Raw genomic sequence first — 18,430 nt, forward strand, 5'->3', positions numbered from 1 at the left:
AAGGTTAAAAGCCAAGCAAATGGATTTTGCTTCATCTGAAGGAAGAAAAAACAAACCAGGAATAGCAATCTATATCTGATACAAAGGAAAAGCGAAAAAAGATTTAATGAAAAGAGTCACTAAGTACTTGTTGCTAAAATGCACCAAATGTTACAAGATCCATATTTCCATTAAATGAGTTACAGGAGAAAATTGACAGTAAAACTACTGGAGGGGATCCTCACCTTTCTGCTCTCAGAACTAGTTCAATCTAACCACAAGACAAAGAGCACAGAACTTATGGAGGTGATTAGAATTTTAGAAAAGATATATAAGAAAGCACTCTGGACAGCAATGAGATAATGGCCATAATTTGTGGGATATATATCTAAATTTTATATCGCTAAAGGCTTACCTCAGTGACATAGGGAACCTGATCAATCAGTCGGGCATGCAACTAAAAACGGTAGAAAATGAATGAATTGTAAATCCCCAACTAAACTATGACTTGAAAATATTAAAAATCAAAGGAGATTTAAAGGATGGAAAGTTAAAAAACCCCACTAAACTAAGAAATCAAATGAAGGGATGGATGAATAGAAGAAAAGATAATGAAAAGTAGATCATTGGTTCATTTGGTTTAAAAAAGGAAAGACTAATACCAAATGACCAATACCAAAAATAAAAAAGGTGAATTCACCACCAATGAAGAGGAAATTAAAGCAGTGATTAAGTGTTACTTTGGCAGATGTATGTCAATAAATCTGACAATTGAAGTAAAAAAAATGAATACTTCCAAAAATATAAATTGTCCAGAGTAACAGAAAAGGGAATGGAATATGTAACCCCACTTTATAAAAAGAAATTGAACAAGCTATCGATGAACTCCCTAAGAAAACTTTCCTAGGGTGAGATGAATTCACAAGTGAATGCTACCCCACATTTAAAGAATAATTAATCCCAATACTCTTTAACTTATTTTGCAAAATAGACAAAGGAAGAGTCCATTCACATTGCTTTTATGCCACATATATCGTGTTGATACCTAAACCAGAAAGAGCTAAGACAGAGAAAGAAAACTGTAAGCCAATTTCTCAAACGAATACTGATGCAGGAATTTTAAATAGAGTACCAGCAAGGAGATTGCAGCAATATATCACTAGGATCATGAATTAGGACCCGGTGGGATTTATACATGGAATGTAGGGCTGGTTCAGTATTAGGTAAACCATCTGCTTACGTGACCACGTTAATTAAAAAACAACAACCGAAATCATATGATTGTCTCAAGAATGGCAGAAAAAGTTTCTGACAAAATGCAGCATCCATGCCTGGAAAAAACATTAGAGACCACAGGATTAAATAGACCTGTCAGGTATGGGACCCAACCAGTCAAAATGCTCAGAGTCAGGTGATAATGCCCTCTTCTCTTTGATGGTTCCTGTCCTTCACAAAAGATCAAATGATCATTAATGCAATTCAAGAAGCTATTACTAGAAAGTTGAGTGGAAGAAGCACCAAGCCAAGGTCTCTCAACATTCCCCATCAAACAACTTTAAATTAGTACCTCACATCAAATTCTTGAGTGATATAGCCAACAAAACGTCAGGTTGAGACATTCTTCCAATGCCAAGACAACATGAGAGGCTGAAAGGAGTGATCTGTAACACAGGGGTGGAGGCTGCCATGTGCATGCTCATGTAATGAAACACCAGTGGTTGGCCTAAGAGGTGACCTGAAAAGGAATACCATTTAAACCAGTTAGTATTGATGACTTTGATTTCATTTTAGTTGGATTGTAGGATTAAGCTCCCTTCTTCAGGAAAAGCTAGCCCTAATAGCTAAGACAAACTAACAAAGATATTCTTTTAAGTCTAGGTCACCTATAGATTTAATGAATAGACAGCTTGATAAGACTTTCTTATTTAGTAGCTGATAATTTAGACATAATTTATAATTTAGGGTAATTTAGATAATTTAGAGTAAGACATATATCACTGTAAGGACAAAATAATCAAGGTATTAGAAGACCCTTTTCTTAAATTTCATTTTTAACATTCATTTTCACAGAATTTTTGGGCTCCAAATTTTCTCCCCCCTTGTCCCCTCCCCCCACCCCAAAACACCGAGCATTCTAATTGCCCCCATCTCCACTCCACTCTCTTCTCCATCGTTCCTCTCTGCCCTTGTCTCCATCCTCTCCTCTGTCCTGTTGGGCCAAATAACTTTCTATACCCCTTTACCTGTATTTCTTATTTCCTAGCAGCAAGAACAGTACTTGACAGTTATTCCTAAAACTTTGAGTTGCAACTTCTTTTCCTCCCTCCCTCCCCTTCCCCTCCCTTTGGAAGGCAAGCAATTCAATATAGGCCAAATCTGTGTAGTTTTGCAAATGACTTCCATAATAGTAGTGTTATATAAGACTAACTATATTTCCCTCCATCCTATCCTGCTTCCAATTACTTCTATTCTCTCTTTTGATCCTGTCCCTCCCTGTGAGTGTCGACCTCAAATTGTACCCTCCTCCCCATGCCCTCCCTTCCATCGTCCCCCCCACCCTGTTTATCCCATTGTCCCCCACCTTCCTGTATTGTAAGATAGGTTTTCATACCAAAATGAGTGTGCATTTTATTCCTTCCTTTAGTCGAATGTGATGAGAGTAAGCTTCATGTTTTTCTCTCACCTCCCCTCTTTTTCCCCAAACTAAAAAAAAATCTTTTGCTTGCCTCTTTTATGAGAGATAATTTGCCCCATTCCATTTCTCCCTTTCTCCTCCCATGTATTTCTCTCTCACTGCTTGATTTCATTTTTTTTTTTAAGATATGATCCCATCCTATTCAATTCACTCTGAGCACTCTGTCTCCTATGAGTGTGTGCGTGTGCATATGTGTGTGTGTAATCCCACCAAGTACCCAGATACTGAATAGTTTCAAGAGTTACTAATATTGTCTTTCCATGTAGGGATGTAAACAGTTCAACTTTTATAAGTCCCTTATGACTTCTCTTTGCTGTTTACCTTTTCATGCTTCTCTTCATTCTTGTGTTTGAAAGTCAAATTTTCTTTTCAGCTCTGGTCTTTTCATCAAGAATGCTTGAAAGTCCTCTATTTCATTGAAAGACCATTTTTTCCCCTGAAGTATTATACTCAGTTTTGCTGGGTAGGTTTTAGTCCTAATTCCCTTGACTTCTGGAATATCCTATTCCATGCCCTTCTATCCCTTAATGTAGAAGCTGCTAGATCTTGTGTTATCCTGATTGTATTTCCACAGTACTTGAATTGTTTCTTTCTAGCTGCTTGCAATATTTTCTCCTTGACCTGGGAATTCTGGAATTTGGCCACAATGTTCCTAGGAGTTTCTCTTTTTGGATCTTTTTCAGGTGGTGATCGGTGGATTCTTTCAATATTTATTTTGCCTTCTGGTTCTAGAATTTCAGGGCAGTTTTCCTTGATAATTTCATGAAAGATGATGTCTAGGCTCTTTTTTTGATCATGGCTTTCAGGTGGGTCCATAATTTTTAAATTGTCTCTCCTGGATCTATTTTCCAGGTCAGTTATTTTTCCAATGAGATATTTCACATTATCTTCCATTTTTTCATTCTTTTGGTTTTGTTTTGTGATTTCTTGGTTTCTCATAAAGTCATTAGCCTCCATCTGTTCCATTCTAATTTAGAAAGAGCTATTTTCTTCAGTGAGCTTTTGGACCTCCTTTTCCATTTGGCTAATTCTGCTTTTGAAAGCTTTCTTCTCCTCATTGGCTTCTTGAATCTCCTTTGCCAATTGAGTTAGCCTATTTTTCAGGGTGTTATTTTCTTCAGCATTTTTTTGGGTCTCCTTTAGCAGGGTGCTGATTTGTTGTTCATACTTTGCTTGCAAGTCTTTTATTACTCTTCCCAGTTTTTCCTCCACCTCTCTATCATGATTTTGAAAATTGTTTGGGCTCTTTAAGACCTTTTCCCAGAACTGATCCCATTGAGTGGGCTGGGATGTAGAAGCACTGACTTCCCCTGTCTTCCCCTGATGGGGAGCACCGCTCTTCCTCATCAGAAGGGAGGGGAGGAGAAACCTGCTCACCAAGAAAGTAACCCTCTATAGTCTTGGTTTTTTTCCCTTTTCTGGGCATTTTCCCAGCCAGTGACTTGAGCTCTGAATATTCTCCTCACACCCACCTCGCCTCCGGATCCTCCCAGCCCTCGCTTGGGGTCTGAGATTCAAATGTTGCTTCCCAGCCTCAGTGCTTTGGGCGGGGATAGGGCTGCTATTCAGTGTGAGATTAAGTTCAGGTGCTCAGGTGGGGGCAGCGCGGCCTCACTGGCTCTGTTCCCTCAGGGGGTTTATGCGGAGACCTTCAACAATGGATCCGGGCTCCTGCCTGCATGGGGAGCCCCGGTCCGCTCCCGCCTCCACGCTGCCTTCCGAGAGGGCCCAAGCACGGGGGCACCCCAGTTCCCTCTCGACCCACCAAAGAGGCCCTCCCACCAACCCCCGCCACCTGTGGGTGGAGGGACCTGCTCGGCTGCTGGAGATCCCATCCCTGAAGTCCGCTCAGATCTGTTCCCCTCGTCACCGGGACCGGTACAGGGCTGGGCTGGGCTCCGTGCGACGGACCCTCCACAAGAGGTCTGCAGGTCCCTCTGGAACAGAAATCTTATCCGCTCCCCTATTATGTGGCTTCTCCTGCTCCCGAATTTATTGGCGGCTCTTTACTACGGATATTTCATGGGCTGTGGGTTCGGAGCTAGAGTATTTGTGTGTTTCTACTCCACCATCTTGGCTCCGCCAGAAGACCCTTTTTAAAGACTAAGTTTGTCTTTCTGGCAGCTGGACAAAGTAGGAAGGACAAAAAGTTAAGTTCTTTAGACCTTCTGAATAAGCTGATTTATTGTTTTGCAGCTAGACATAAAAGATGAGTCAAGTAGTGTAATCTTCTGAGGTTCCCTTACCCTTTCTGCCAAGTACCAGATTGGGGGATGGCGGGGCGGGGTGCAAGAAGGGTGACTGCTAACTCCAAATCACAAGTTCCTCTTTCCCACTCTTAGTTCAGGCGACAGTCCCCTTAAAAGAAATCTTTCTGGTAATAAAATGCTTCAGCTGTGGATTAAGTACTACTGGGGTAATCCCACTTTGCCAGCTAAATGTTGCCAGCAGTATAAATTTGGGTTAAGAATGCCTGGGAGAAGCAAGGCACTCAGATGACCTGCCTTGTCCAATTGAATTATATTCCAAACAAGTTCCACAAGATAACTGTAATTTCCTATTCCTCTTCTGTCATAAAAAGAAACTCTGAAATCACTCCTTTGTCACTAATTACTGAGGAATTAGTTGACCTGACTTAAAGGAAGCCTGTCAATCATTACTACGAAATCATTATTTATTTAGTTGGAAATTTTGTAACTGAGTCATTTTCTAATTATTTTTGTTATCTCTTTTTATCCTCTTCTTATTATACTATATTATCCTGTTTATTTTATTAGTTTTAATAGTCAGAAGCAGCAGAAGCTTTGGGGCTCTCAAGTCAGAGATAATAAGGGGATCTAGTAATTGGCTAGAAAGACATTACAGAGACCCCTGTGGCAGCATGAGATACAACACTGGAAGCTGTTTGGGTGCTCCATTGTCTTTACAGATGTCTGGGTCACAGTTCAAGGGCAGAGAGGAGTACAATCTGGCAAGAGGGTGCAGGGGCCCTGTGGAACGTTATCATTAGCAATGCCTATTTCACAGGGGTACTGAAGAGTAAGGTCACTTCTGATCAAAAGGGACCAGGGAGCCTCTGGAGCAATATCAATTGCAGTACCAAGGTATCAGTTGTTCGGTTTTTTCCTGAAAGGCATCGATAAAAACAATTTTCAGTTAGGGGTTAAGTGACTGCTATCACTGTGGTTCCCCAATGGCCAGAGTACACACAGAGTAAGCAAATAAGTGAATACAGGAGTATCTCTATTGTTATGTTGCACCCTTGCAGCAGGACTGGGGCTTCTTGCCAATGGCAGAGATTGCCAAGAATGACACATCATGTTCCACTCTCTGGAGTTTACCCATTCAAATGCCTCATGTTTGTCTCCATGCACACACCTGGTACAGGTCCTAGAGAGGCAACAAATGCCAGTCTTGCTGAAATGGGAACATCTGGAAAAGGGAATCTGGGCTGCTCAGCACTAAGGCAACACAGGTCTAGGGGGAGCAGTGGGAAGGGAATCAGTATCAAAGGCCTCATGGTGGGAACCCTGTGACTGAGTCTATCACAATCACACACATACCAGTGCAAGCACCCTGGCCCTTCGATGCTTTAGATCATACCTTTTTAAGAGCTTTCACCCAATTCAATAATGAAAGCAGTATGAAGGGCATTGCTTCTGGTATCTCATTTCATTTCATTCAGCAACAGAACACACTATCACCTTCCTAGTTAGGATCACCCCAGAACTGAAAACTTTGTCACTTTTCTCATGATTCATATCTCAAAATAGTGTGTACACAATGCAAATTCCTGCAGTGAAAGTAAGAGTGGTCCACTCAGTGTGACATGGCTAAGATGGGAATGTGACGAAATTGTAGAACTTCATTCTTAAAGTGGGGATGCTGGCACAATAGTGTGATGATGTAATAGAAGGAACTCATCATGTACAGATGGATGAGTCCATCTGTAATTCCCTTCCTCCCAGCTCAGTTGAGGAGTTCCACCAGACACACCTGTACCTGTAGAGAGGTCCTGACTGGCTTCTCAAGAAGGACACAGAGGGCTCCATAAGAGGGGGATATTTTTATTAAGCTGGATAAGTGGAATTTGGAGAAATGAGAAGCCCAAGCAAGATCAGCACTGTATGGGACAGCTACGAGCTGCGGTGCTCTCCTGCCACTGCAGAAATTAAAAATTACAAGAGTGATTAATTGAAAAGATAAAGGATGCAATATACACAAGTGAACAAATAATTTGTTTAATAAATGCAAAGACAAAAGTTGGGCAGGGGGAAGAGCAGGACACACTTTTGATTAAAAAAAGATAGAATGGGGAAAAACAATATGTCAGAAATTTGATAGGACATCAACCCCTCCTATCACCTATCAAATTAAACTACAAATAGATACACGAATTAGGTGTAAAAGGAAATCAATAGCAAATTAGAGGAACAAGGAGAAAATTAATTTTCATATCTATGAGGGGAGGAAGTTATGACAGAACAAGCAACAGAGAGAATCACAGAAAGTAAAATGGATAATTCTACCTCTATAAAATTGAAATGTTTTTGTACAAATAGATGGAATACAGTTAATCGAGGAAAAAAAATCTTTGTAGTAAAGTTCTCTAATGACTGTTGTGTATACAAGATATAAAAGGAACTGATCCCACTTTCCAAGGTTAAGAGCTGTTCTCCAATAGGTCAAAGGAACAGGAAGTTTTCAAAGGAAGAAATCCAAGCTATCAATAACAGTTTGACAAAATGCCCCAAATCCTTCCCAGTGAGAGATGTTCATACTAAAACAACTCTCTTCTTTCCGTCTGTAAATCATAGAGATCCATAGGTTCCAGGGACCATCCCCTCTTTCTTTCCAACAACAATATACCTAGAAACCCTCATTTCCGATGTTCTAGTTGAAACCAAAACCAAAATAATATACCCTTTAATTTAACCATACCAGACAAAGGAGATGCTATGAAGAAGGTGAAAGAGTTGTTAGACTATCTCCTCTCTCCCCAGTCCCAAGGCCAAGTCAAGGATGGGAGGAAGAACGGATAGAAATGTCCACCTGAAGAAGGAAGGGACAGTGTATTCCTCAGAGGCTTCTCCCTGTTGGTCTCTTTGTAGGGTTCAACTTAGCCTATAGCCCCTCAAGCCCCAGACCTCCAGACAAATGTCTGAGCAGGCAACGATAGCCCTGGAGGAGGAGGCATGCAACCATATATCCACACATCCACACACCTACCCAGATGCACTTACACAAACATAGATGATCTTCCCTACATACACAACACAGGTATAAACCAAAGTATCTGTACTCCTAGATCCTTCCACCCAGTTTTTCACACATCCTCCTAGGCACTAAGCAAAAACAATTGGGGAGGGTGCCTCTGCTTCATGAATAGGTTGCAAAGGGTCTGATAGAGAAGGAGAAGAAAGGGAGAGACTGAGGCATGAGCAGAGGCACTTACCTCACTCATAGCCACTTAGGCACTAGCAGGACCATCAGGATCAGTCAGTCTGGAAGATGGGGATGGGGGGGCAGTAGCTGAGCTCAGCTAGGTGCTGTGGAGGGTCAAACCCTTTATAGAAAGTGGGAGGGGGTGGACAAAGAGGGAAAGGGGGAATACGAGGGAGGACTGTCCTGGGCTCCACAAAAGGGAAGAAGGAGCACAGTAGCTGCAGCATCCTCTGCAAGCCAGCAGACTTTGAATGGCACTTGGATTTCTCATATTTCCCAGAGCAGAGGAGGAAGGGGGAGGGGGTCTGGGGAAGGAGCTGGGCTCAGACTCCTTTCTACAGGCAGGAGGAGATAAAGATCAGGCTGGGTGTGGAATGACCTGGAGGCGAGAGACATTCATGGAGGCATCATGTCTGCCTCCGTTTGTGTGTGGGTACACTGGTCTAAATCTTACATAATATAAACCTTCCAGAGGCTGTACAAGAGGGAGCCACACCCTCTTTTCTGCCTCAGTTTCCTCTACCAAATGACTTAATAAATTTCTTTCTAAAACTATTTCAGATTTGGAGCTTTGTCATGGCACTAGTGTATTGGCATAGTGGAGACACACCTGGAATTGGAGGTACAAGACCTACACTGAAGTTCTGCCTTACTCACTGTGTGCCCATAGGCAAGCCACTTAAACTCCCTTAAAGCTCAGTTTTTATGTCTGTAAAATGGGATGATAATAATGCCTGTGCCAAGCAAACTGCAGAGTGTCTGTAAAGTTCAAATGAGATATTTTACAAACTGCTTTTCAAACCAGAAAGCACAAGAGAAGTGTTTATCATTATTATTATCATCATTATTCATCTCCCTTAGTCATTTTGATGGAGTTTACATATCATGCTATTGATTGTTTTCTGTATAATGTTTTTCAGATTATTGCACAGAATTACTGTCTCTGGTCACTCAATCAAAGTATTAGGATATTAATTCATCTGCTTCAGGCTCCATGAATACACCTTTAGGACAATTCTAGTTCTTCACTTGTTCCTTGCTAGTTCCTCATGCTGTTCCCACACAGTTTTCAGGTCTTCCTCTAGGTCTCTATATGTTGTAAGTTTTTCATCCAGGCAACTTAGAGATTAAGAGCACTTAGTATGCTATTAAAACATTGTTCTTCTCACTGTTTGACAGAAACTTCTGGGAAAAACAGAAAATTGGCAAAATTTTCTGGAAATTCTGGAAAAAGGCAGAAACTGAGCATAGACCAACATCTTACACCACATACCAAAATAAAGTCCAAATGAGTACCCTATTTTGATATAAAACCTGATACCATAAGCAAATCATGAGAACAAGAAATAGTTTGCCTGTCAGATTTATGGAGAATGGAGAAATATATGATGAAACAGTAGTTAAAAAGCATTATATAATGCAAAATGGTTAATTTTTATTTCATTAAATTTAACAGTTTTTGCACAAACAAAGCCAATGCATCTAAGATTAGGAGGAAAACAGAAAATTGGGAATTTTTTTCAACCAGTGTCTCTGATAAAGGCCTCCTTTCTAAAATATACTGAGAAATGATTCAGATTTACAAGAATACAAGTCAATCCCCAATTGATAAGTGGTCAAAGGGTGTGATCAGGCAGTTTTCAGAGGAAGAGATTAAAACTATCTATATTCATTTGAAAAAATGCTCTAAATCACTGTTGATTAGAGAACTGGAAGTCTAAAAAAAGGCTTTGATACCATATCACATCTATCAGATTGCAAAGTGACAAAAGAGGAAAATGAGAAATGCTGGAGAAGATGTGGGAAAATTACAACACTAATGCATTGTTGGTGGAGTTGTGAACTGATTCAACCATTCTGGAGAACAATTTGCAACTATTCCCAAAGGGCTATCAAAGTGTGCATACTCTTTTACTCAGCAATGCCACCTTGAGGGCTGTATCCCAAAGAGATCATAAAAATGGGGACGGGACACACGTGTACAGAATTATTTACAACTCTTTACGTGGTGCCCAAGAAATGGAAATTGAGGGGATGCCCATCAATTGGTGAATGGCTGAACAAGCTGTGGTATATGAATGTAATTGAATACTGTTGTGCTGTGAGAAATTATGAGAACCAGACTTCAGAAAAACTTGGAGAGATTTACAACAATTGATGCTGAAAGAAGTGAGAAGAACCAGAACATTGCACATAGTAGGAGTCACATTGTGCAATGACTGACTTTGATAGACTTAGTTCTTCTCAGCAATGCAAGGACCTAAATCAACTCCAAGAGACTCATGAAGAAAAATGCCATCTACATCCAGATAAAGAAATAAGGAATCTGTATGCAGGCTGAAGCATACCATTTGCTTTCTTTTTTGGTTTTCTTTTATTTTGTTATTTTCTTTCTTATGGTTCCTCCCATATGTTCTAATTCATTTATACAACATGACTAATGTGAAAATATCTTTAATAAGAATGTGTATGTAAAGACTATAATGGGTGGCATGTCATCGTGGGGAAGGGGAAGTGGGTTGGGACAGTAGAGAGGTAGAGGAAATTGAAAACTTCTGCAAGTGAATGTTGCAAACGAAAAATAATTAATAAATCTGTAAAAAATAAAATAAATTATATGCTCCTTGAGGGCAAGGAGTAACTTTCCTTTTTCATATTTGCATGCCCAGAACTTATCACAGTACTTGACCCATAATAAATGCTTTATAAACATTTGTGGGCTGACAAAAAACAAAAACAAAAAAACAACCCGAATCATTGCACTTGTTTTGGAATTCCCAAGGATATTCTGACGTCTCCATTTGTAATAGGAACTTTGGTCATCTGCTCACTTTTGAAAAATACTCAGTTTCTGATAGATAATTCCAGCCACCAGCTCATGTCTTGCTAAGTATTCATTGGGTACTAATGTTTTACAACCTTTAGTGAAGAGTTGCTCAGTTTCTACCACTTCCTTCCATAGTTTCTGCTGATTGATAAATCTGGCCATCTGAAGCACAATCTATAATTTCTGCTGAAAATGGCCTGATGTGGGATTGCCATTGGAAACCCCCAATATTTCTATAAACAAACTCCCATGATGAGCATGTGCTTTGTGGTTCTGTCAACACAATATTGAATGAATTCCTGTGAAACATCACTATGGAGTGCATCTGGACTTCACTCTTGGATCTTTGCTTTTTAATAAGTTTCCCTCAGATGGTGACCACTTTCAGATACACTAGACACATCCAAGGGTGAGAATCTATTTAATTTTTGTTGACTTACTTTAGCTATTGCTAAGTGAAGTTTTACATCTCTGTGTTCCACAATTACTTCTGTCCATTTTGAACTTTTTAATATGTGCCTTTAAGGAGAAGAGTTGATCTTAGGAAGATTTTTTTAGGATACTTTCCAAGTGTGTTGAACATTTTTGGAGAAATAGGAGTGGGCTTTTCTACACTGAGCTCTATCTAATAGGGTGGCTACTTTAAGAAGGACATCTTCTGGGAGGAGGCCTGGGAAGCAGGAAAGGCTCTTCCTGATTTGGCAGGTAGAGGGTTCTAAGACATTCGTGGATGACTGAGAATTACAGTCACAGCTGTAGCTGAGCTAGTATTGGCGCTACTGTGGTTATGGCCATATAAATAAAAGTGATGTGTGGGGCTGCAGCCAATGTAGGCTTCCCCGTCTAAAAGCTCTCTAAACATGCTCAGGACACATGCAAGCATTGTTTCGCACAGGCAGACTTCCTTTAGGAACAGAGAGAAGGGATTCTCACAAAAATACAAGAACCTGTTGAAGGTTTTAGCCAGGAGCTCCCTCCTGATCTTTTGCCCCATAAGCTTTCTCCTTGGAACATGCCCTCCATTAAGAAGGGATTTATCTGGTTTCCTGAAAGGCATCGATAAAATACTTTTCAGTTAAGAATTAGCTGCTATCATTATGGATCCCCAAAAGCCAGAGCACACACTGAGTAAACATACAAGTATATACAGGAGAATCTCCATTGTTATACTGCACCCTTGAAGAAATGGCAGAGATTGACAAAAATGATACATCTCATTCCACTCTCTGGTGTTTACATATTCAAATGTCTCATGTTTGTTTCCATGCATACACCTGGTAAAGATCCCAGAGGGGCAGTCAATGCCAGCCCTGCTGAAATGGGAACAACATCTGGAAAAGGGAATCTGGGCTGCTCAGCACTAAGGCAACACAGGTCTAGGGGAAACATTGGGTACGTAATCAATATCAAAGGCCTCATGGTGGGAACTCTGTGACTGGGTCTATCAAAATCACACACATCCCATTGTAAGCATCCTGGCCCTTCTATGCTTTAGATCATACACATTTAAGAGCTCTCACCCAATTCAATAATGAAAGCAGTAGAAAGGCTTTGTACATGATATCTAATTTCATTTCATTCAAAAACTGAACAAGCTATCACCCTCAGCTATGATCACACCAGAGCTGAAGGTTTTGTCACTTCTTTTCATGATTCATATCTCAACCTTGTGTGCACACAATGCAGTTTCCTGAAGCGACAGTAAGAGTGATCTGCCTAGTGTAAAATGGGATGGAATGGGAATATGAGGAAATGGTAGAACTTCATTCTTAAAGTGGGGATGCTGGCACAAGTGTGATGATGTAATAGAAGGGACTCAATATCATGTACAGAGGAATTAGTCCACCTGTCATTCCCTTCCACCCAACTTAGTTGAGGAGTTCCACCAGACACACCTGTACCTGTAGAGAGACCCTGACTGACTTCTCAAGAAGGACACAGAGGGCTCCATAGGAGGGGGATATTTTCATTAAGCTGGATAAGAGGAATTGGGAGGATGAGAAGCCCAAACCAGATCAGCACTTTGGAAGGGACAGCTCTATGCAGCTGAGCTCTTGTGATTCAGCATAAATTTGCTGGGAGGGAAACAATATCTATTGAGCAATTGGAAGGAATAGAAAGACTTCCTCCACATCTCCAGCTCTGTGCACAAACTGCTAGGGAAAGCAGTTGCTCCAAGGGAGGGAAAATAGAGGTAGATTGAGGAAGTTCCTCAACGTTAGAGGTCAATAATTTCCTTGAAGAGATGGCCTGGGTGTTGTGCACAGAGTAGCATAGGAGAGCCAAAGATTGTATCCTGCTGCTTTTTTACAAGAGAGTATAGAGCAATAGAGGCAGGTGGATGTGGCAGAGCAGGGACCTTGGAAATCAGAGCAATATATTTGAAACCATGATTGAGAGAAGAGGGTATCTTGAGAAGGACATTGGAGAAAAAGAGAGACTCTGTTGGGTAGGAAATTTGATGTCCCTCTATCACCACCGTGCAGTGAATGCCCCCAGATACCATATGCCAAGTTCTGTACTCAGTTATCCTATTTTCCCTGTTAGGCTCAAATATGAGATAGTCATGTCTGTGATATTATTTGGTGAAAACTGAAAGGCCCAGGTGCCCCTAAATATCAAGCCACTAAGCATCAGGCATTTGTTAAGCATCTACTATTTACCAGGCACTCTGGTAGGCCGTAGGGATACCAAAAAACAACCAGTCTCTTCTTTTGAGTAACATACATCCTATCATGGAAGACAGGATAGACATATATGTATACATATATATACATATGTGTGTGTGTGTGTAAATGTAAACATACTCACATAAATCTATATATGTATACATATATATTGTGTATGTTTATGAGAGTATGTGTCTCTGATTCTATGTCTGTGTGCCTAGAAAATATATTAATTTTATATATGGAAATTATCTAGAAAATAACAACAAAGTCATTTCTGGGGAAAGACACTATCAGCTGGAGACAGGAAAGTCCTCTTGTAGAACATGGATGGCCTATTACCTCCTTACTTATAAGCCAGGCCTCTCTGACAGGCATCACTGGGGGAGCCTAGCTAAGTCAGTGAAGCACCTGGAGGGAGAAATTAGAGGTGGTAGGTGATCAGCATCTTCTTGCTGCTGTCTCTGGAACTAAGGGGTTGCTACATTAGGCTAAAGTCTGCCAGTGCTACACACATATCCTCAGATGTGTCCAGGGAGAGCTCAGTTCAGCTCTACAATTGGGTCTGCTCCAGTCCCAGTAAACTCCTTTTCAAAATCTTTTGTTGTCCTCAGATTTCCTTGTCAGCCTGGATTCACAGAATTTGCACAAAACTTGACTGTTAGAGAATCTGTAGCAGTCATCTCTTCCAATCTATATGTGAAAGGAATCCCCAGAGTAACATACTAGACCAATGGTCATTCTGCTTTTCCTTGGTTCCCCTCCAAGAAACTGTAGGTTGGGAGAATTCCCATTTTTAGAAGATTTTTCTGAGGTCATGCCAAAACGGTTCTCTTTATAACTTCCAGCTGTTGCTCATGTTTCTGCCTTCCAATCCTTCATCCACATGACAGACCTTTGTGTTTGCTTTTTTGTTTCTATGTCCCTGTTTTCTCTGAAACTCTTTATTTAAGCATTTCTTAGACTAAAATAGTATTCCATTGAATTCATATAACATCATTTGTTTAGGGATTCTGTCAATTGAAGGGTATCCCTTTAGTCTCCACTTTACTACTACCTCTACAAAAATTGTTAGAATATTCTTGTACACATGTGTACCCCTCTTTTAAAAATCTTATTGGGGTATAGGCCGAGGTGTAGTATAATTGGATCAAAAGGTATCCTCAGTTTCATGCTTTTGGAACATGATTTAAAATTAATTTTCAGAATGGCTGGACCAATTCACAGTGGCAACAACAGTTTATTAGTGAGGCCGTTTTGCCCTACAATTGTCATTTTCCTTTTTTAATTGTCATTTTTACTAATCAGTTCACAAAGAACAAACAGTCACTCTCTTAACTATCTTCTTATCTTTACTCTCAATGCCCTATTCCTCAGAATTGTAAAATAGAACTTCAGAGTTGCTTTAATTTTCATTTTCCTAATTATTAATAAAATTATTAATACCAAATGATAATTGTTCCAACTAGTGGATAGTTTAGATTTCTTCCTCTGAAAACCTTTGCCTATTTGTCACTTAGGAAATTTCTCTGATGATTACAAATTAGAATCGCTTCTCCATGTACTTTACATAACAGAGAAACTTCCTGCAAAGACTTTTCCTCCTTTTACCTGTTTTTTAAAAGTTTATCCCCAACTGATAAATGGTCAAAGGATATGAACATGCAATTTCGGAAGAAGAAGTTAAAGATATCTATAATCATATGAAAAAATGCTCTAAATCAATTTTGATTAGAGAGATGCAAATCAAAACAACTCTGAGGTACCACATCACACCTATAAGATTGGCAAACATGACAGAACAAGAAAATGATAAATTCAGGAGAGGATGTGGGAGAGTTGGAACACTAATTCATTGTTGGTGGAGCTGTGAGCTGATCCAACCATTTTGGAGAGCAATTTGGAACTATGCCCAAAGGGCTACAAAAATGTGCATACCCTTTGACCCAGCAATATTGCTACTAGGACTGTATCCCCAAGAGATCATAAAAATGGGAAAGGGTCCCACATGTACAAAAGTATTTATAGCAGCACTGTTTGTAGTTGCCAAAAACTGGAAGTCAAGGGGATGGCCATCAATTGGGGAATGGCTGAATAAATTATGGTATATGAATGTAATGGAGTACTATTGTGCCATAAGAAATTATGAACAAGAAGACTTCAGAGAGGCCTCGAAGGACTTATACGATCTGATGCTGAGTGAAAGGAACAGAACAAGGAGAACTTTGTGCACAGCAACGACCACAGCGTGTGAGAGTTTTTTCTGGTAGAATTGGAATTTCGTAATAACGCAAGAACTTATTTAAAAAAAAATCCCAATGGTGGTTTTCTAAGGCAAAATGCCTTCCACACTCAGAGAAAGAAATATGGAAGTCATTCGCAGAATGTAGCAGATCATGTTTGTGTGTGTGTGCTTTTTTGTGTATCATGTTTTGATTTGTTATATGATTTCTTCCATTTATTTTAGTTCGACTACATAGCATGACTATAGTGAAAATGTACTCAATAGGAAAGTATATGTAGAACCTATACAGAATTGTATGCGGTAGTGGGGAGGGAGGGGGTAGTGGGAGGTAGGTGTGGGGGGGGATAAAATCTTAATTTTCTGGCAGTGATTGTAAAACATTAAAAAATAATAAGAATAAAATAAAATTAAAAAAAGAAAAAAGTTTAGCTGCATTAATTTTCTTCTTACAAAAACATTTAAATTTTATGTACTTTAAATGATCAATTTTACATCATAGGATCCTCTCTTTCTCTTCTTTGTTCTTGAATTCTTTCTCTATCAACGGATAAGAAAGGTAATGTCTCAATTCAAGAATTTGTTTGTAATGTCTCCCTTTTGTCCAATTCATGTATTCATTTAAAATTCTATTGGTTTATTTAGTCAACTGCTGACTTACACCTAACAATTCTAACAATTGAAAAACTTGCTATTCAATAAAAGGTGTTGGGCCAACTGAAAAGTAATCTGGCAAAGCCTAAGATTAGAAGAACATTTCACAGAGAAGACAGAATCAGGCTCCAAATGGCTATATTCCTTAGACTTAAAGGGTAAGTAACATCAGAAAGGGGAGCGCATGGAAAAAATTACCTGGCAGTTCTATGGTTGGGGAAAAAGGTCATGAGCAAAGAAAACACAAGACAGATTCAAGGGTGGCAAATGGACAATTTGGATTACACAAAATTCAAAAATTTTTCTATAAACAAAATCAGCGCAGCTGCAATTGGAAGAGAAATGAGAAGTTGGAAAAAAAATCTTTGCAGTAAGTTTTTTCTAATAAAAGTCTTATTTCTATGATGTACAGGGAACTGAATAAAATTCATATGATCAAGAGTCATAGAACAATTGATAAATGATCAAAGGATAGGGACCAGCATTTTTCAGAGGAAGAAATCGATGCTATCAATAAACATTTGAAAAAAGAATTCTAAATCACTATAAATTAGAGAAAAAGAAATTTCAGGAACTCTTGTGTAACATCTCACGGCCATTAGATTGGATAAATTGTGGGAAAAAAAGGATTGCCAGTAAGAAGAAGAAGGGTGGTGTCGCTTCTTTACCCAGACATCATACTGGTCACTGGCGCCATGAAGATTTGGATATCAGAGCATGTTTTCAACCACTAGTTGGAAACAGTTACAACAGCTGCTATGCAGAAATATTCAAATCCAATGAATCCGAGTGTGGTTGGATTTGACGTGTTAGACAAATAGATCCTACTGGGGAATTGCATAGCCAGAGACTGCTCACCAGAGAGTGGGAAATGCTTTCTTTTGTAAAACCACTTATTGAGCAGCAAGAACCAAAACACATTTGCAGGAACATTGTGTAGTTGATCCCATAGAAAAAATAATGGAGCTAATCCACTAATATTTTCTTTACAAATATTCTTTCAGTGGATGAGAGACTTACATACAAACTACATCCTCAAGAACCAGGAAATACCATTTTGACTCAAGAAGCCATCATCAATGTGAAATGATTGAGCTGTAGCAGTTATCTAAGACTGATGGAAAACACAAGATCATCTAATGCTAATAATGGTCTTGAAGCAATGGAGTGAGTAACAAATTAAATGCTGAGATTCAAGAGTTGACTGCATCAGCAAGAGGAAGCATGAGGACACCTGCGGCCACAGCAGCACTTGTAGAGAAATGAAAATGGCTTTTTATATGAAACATTAATAGGTCTACCATGTTCTCTCCAGGCTGGTAACATGTTTATCCATAATTGGGTACTTAAGAAGCATATCTGTATATTAGACAGATATTAGATAGCTTGGAGAAACACTGCAACTTTTGAGAGAAAAGAGGAGAAAGTGAAGGGCTTCCCAGCATATGGGATCAACTGGAATTAATTCTACCTGAAAATACCATGCAATATTAAGTTTCCAATTTCTGAAGATTGAAGGATATTTAAACAGATACCTTGACCAGAAACTGGCATGTTGAAACTCCACAAAGCTGCATTTTATAACATTTAATTCATGAGACTCTACCTGGTTTTGGACCAATTCCAAAATGAAGCAGTTACCTTTTTTGCATGATTGCCCAAACAGTTTTGATGTGATAATAACTTTCATTGGAAAGAAGGAAAGTATATTACTTGAAATCCAAATCCAAGCCTTTTATTTGTACAAAAGTAACTGGCTTTGAATGACTATGGCATTCTCAATTGGTACTTAAGGATATTGCTGCATAATTAAAGTGCCATAACTCCCAATGTAAACCTGATTGTACTATATTACAAAATACTATATTCATTTGCCAAAATTTTGTGATATGACACAAGTACAATCTATTTTAATTTTA

The 18,430-nt window shown here is 39.4% G+C and overlaps 1 pseudogene; it reads left to right on the forward strand.

Moving 5' to 3' along the window:
- The first annotated feature begins 17,206 nt into the window (after positions 1-17,206).
- On the forward strand, positions 17,207-17,777 carry LOC140516096 (PRELI domain containing protein 3B-like; annotated as a pseudogene).
- The last annotated feature ends 653 nt before the right edge of the window (positions 17,778-18,430 follow it).

This window comes from Notamacropus eugenii, chromosome X (genome assembly GCF_028372415.1).
Source record: "Notamacropus eugenii isolate mMacEug1 chromosome X, mMacEug1.pri_v2, whole genome shotgun sequence".
NCBI lineage: Eukaryota > Metazoa > Chordata > Mammalia > Diprotodontia > Macropodidae > Notamacropus > Notamacropus eugenii.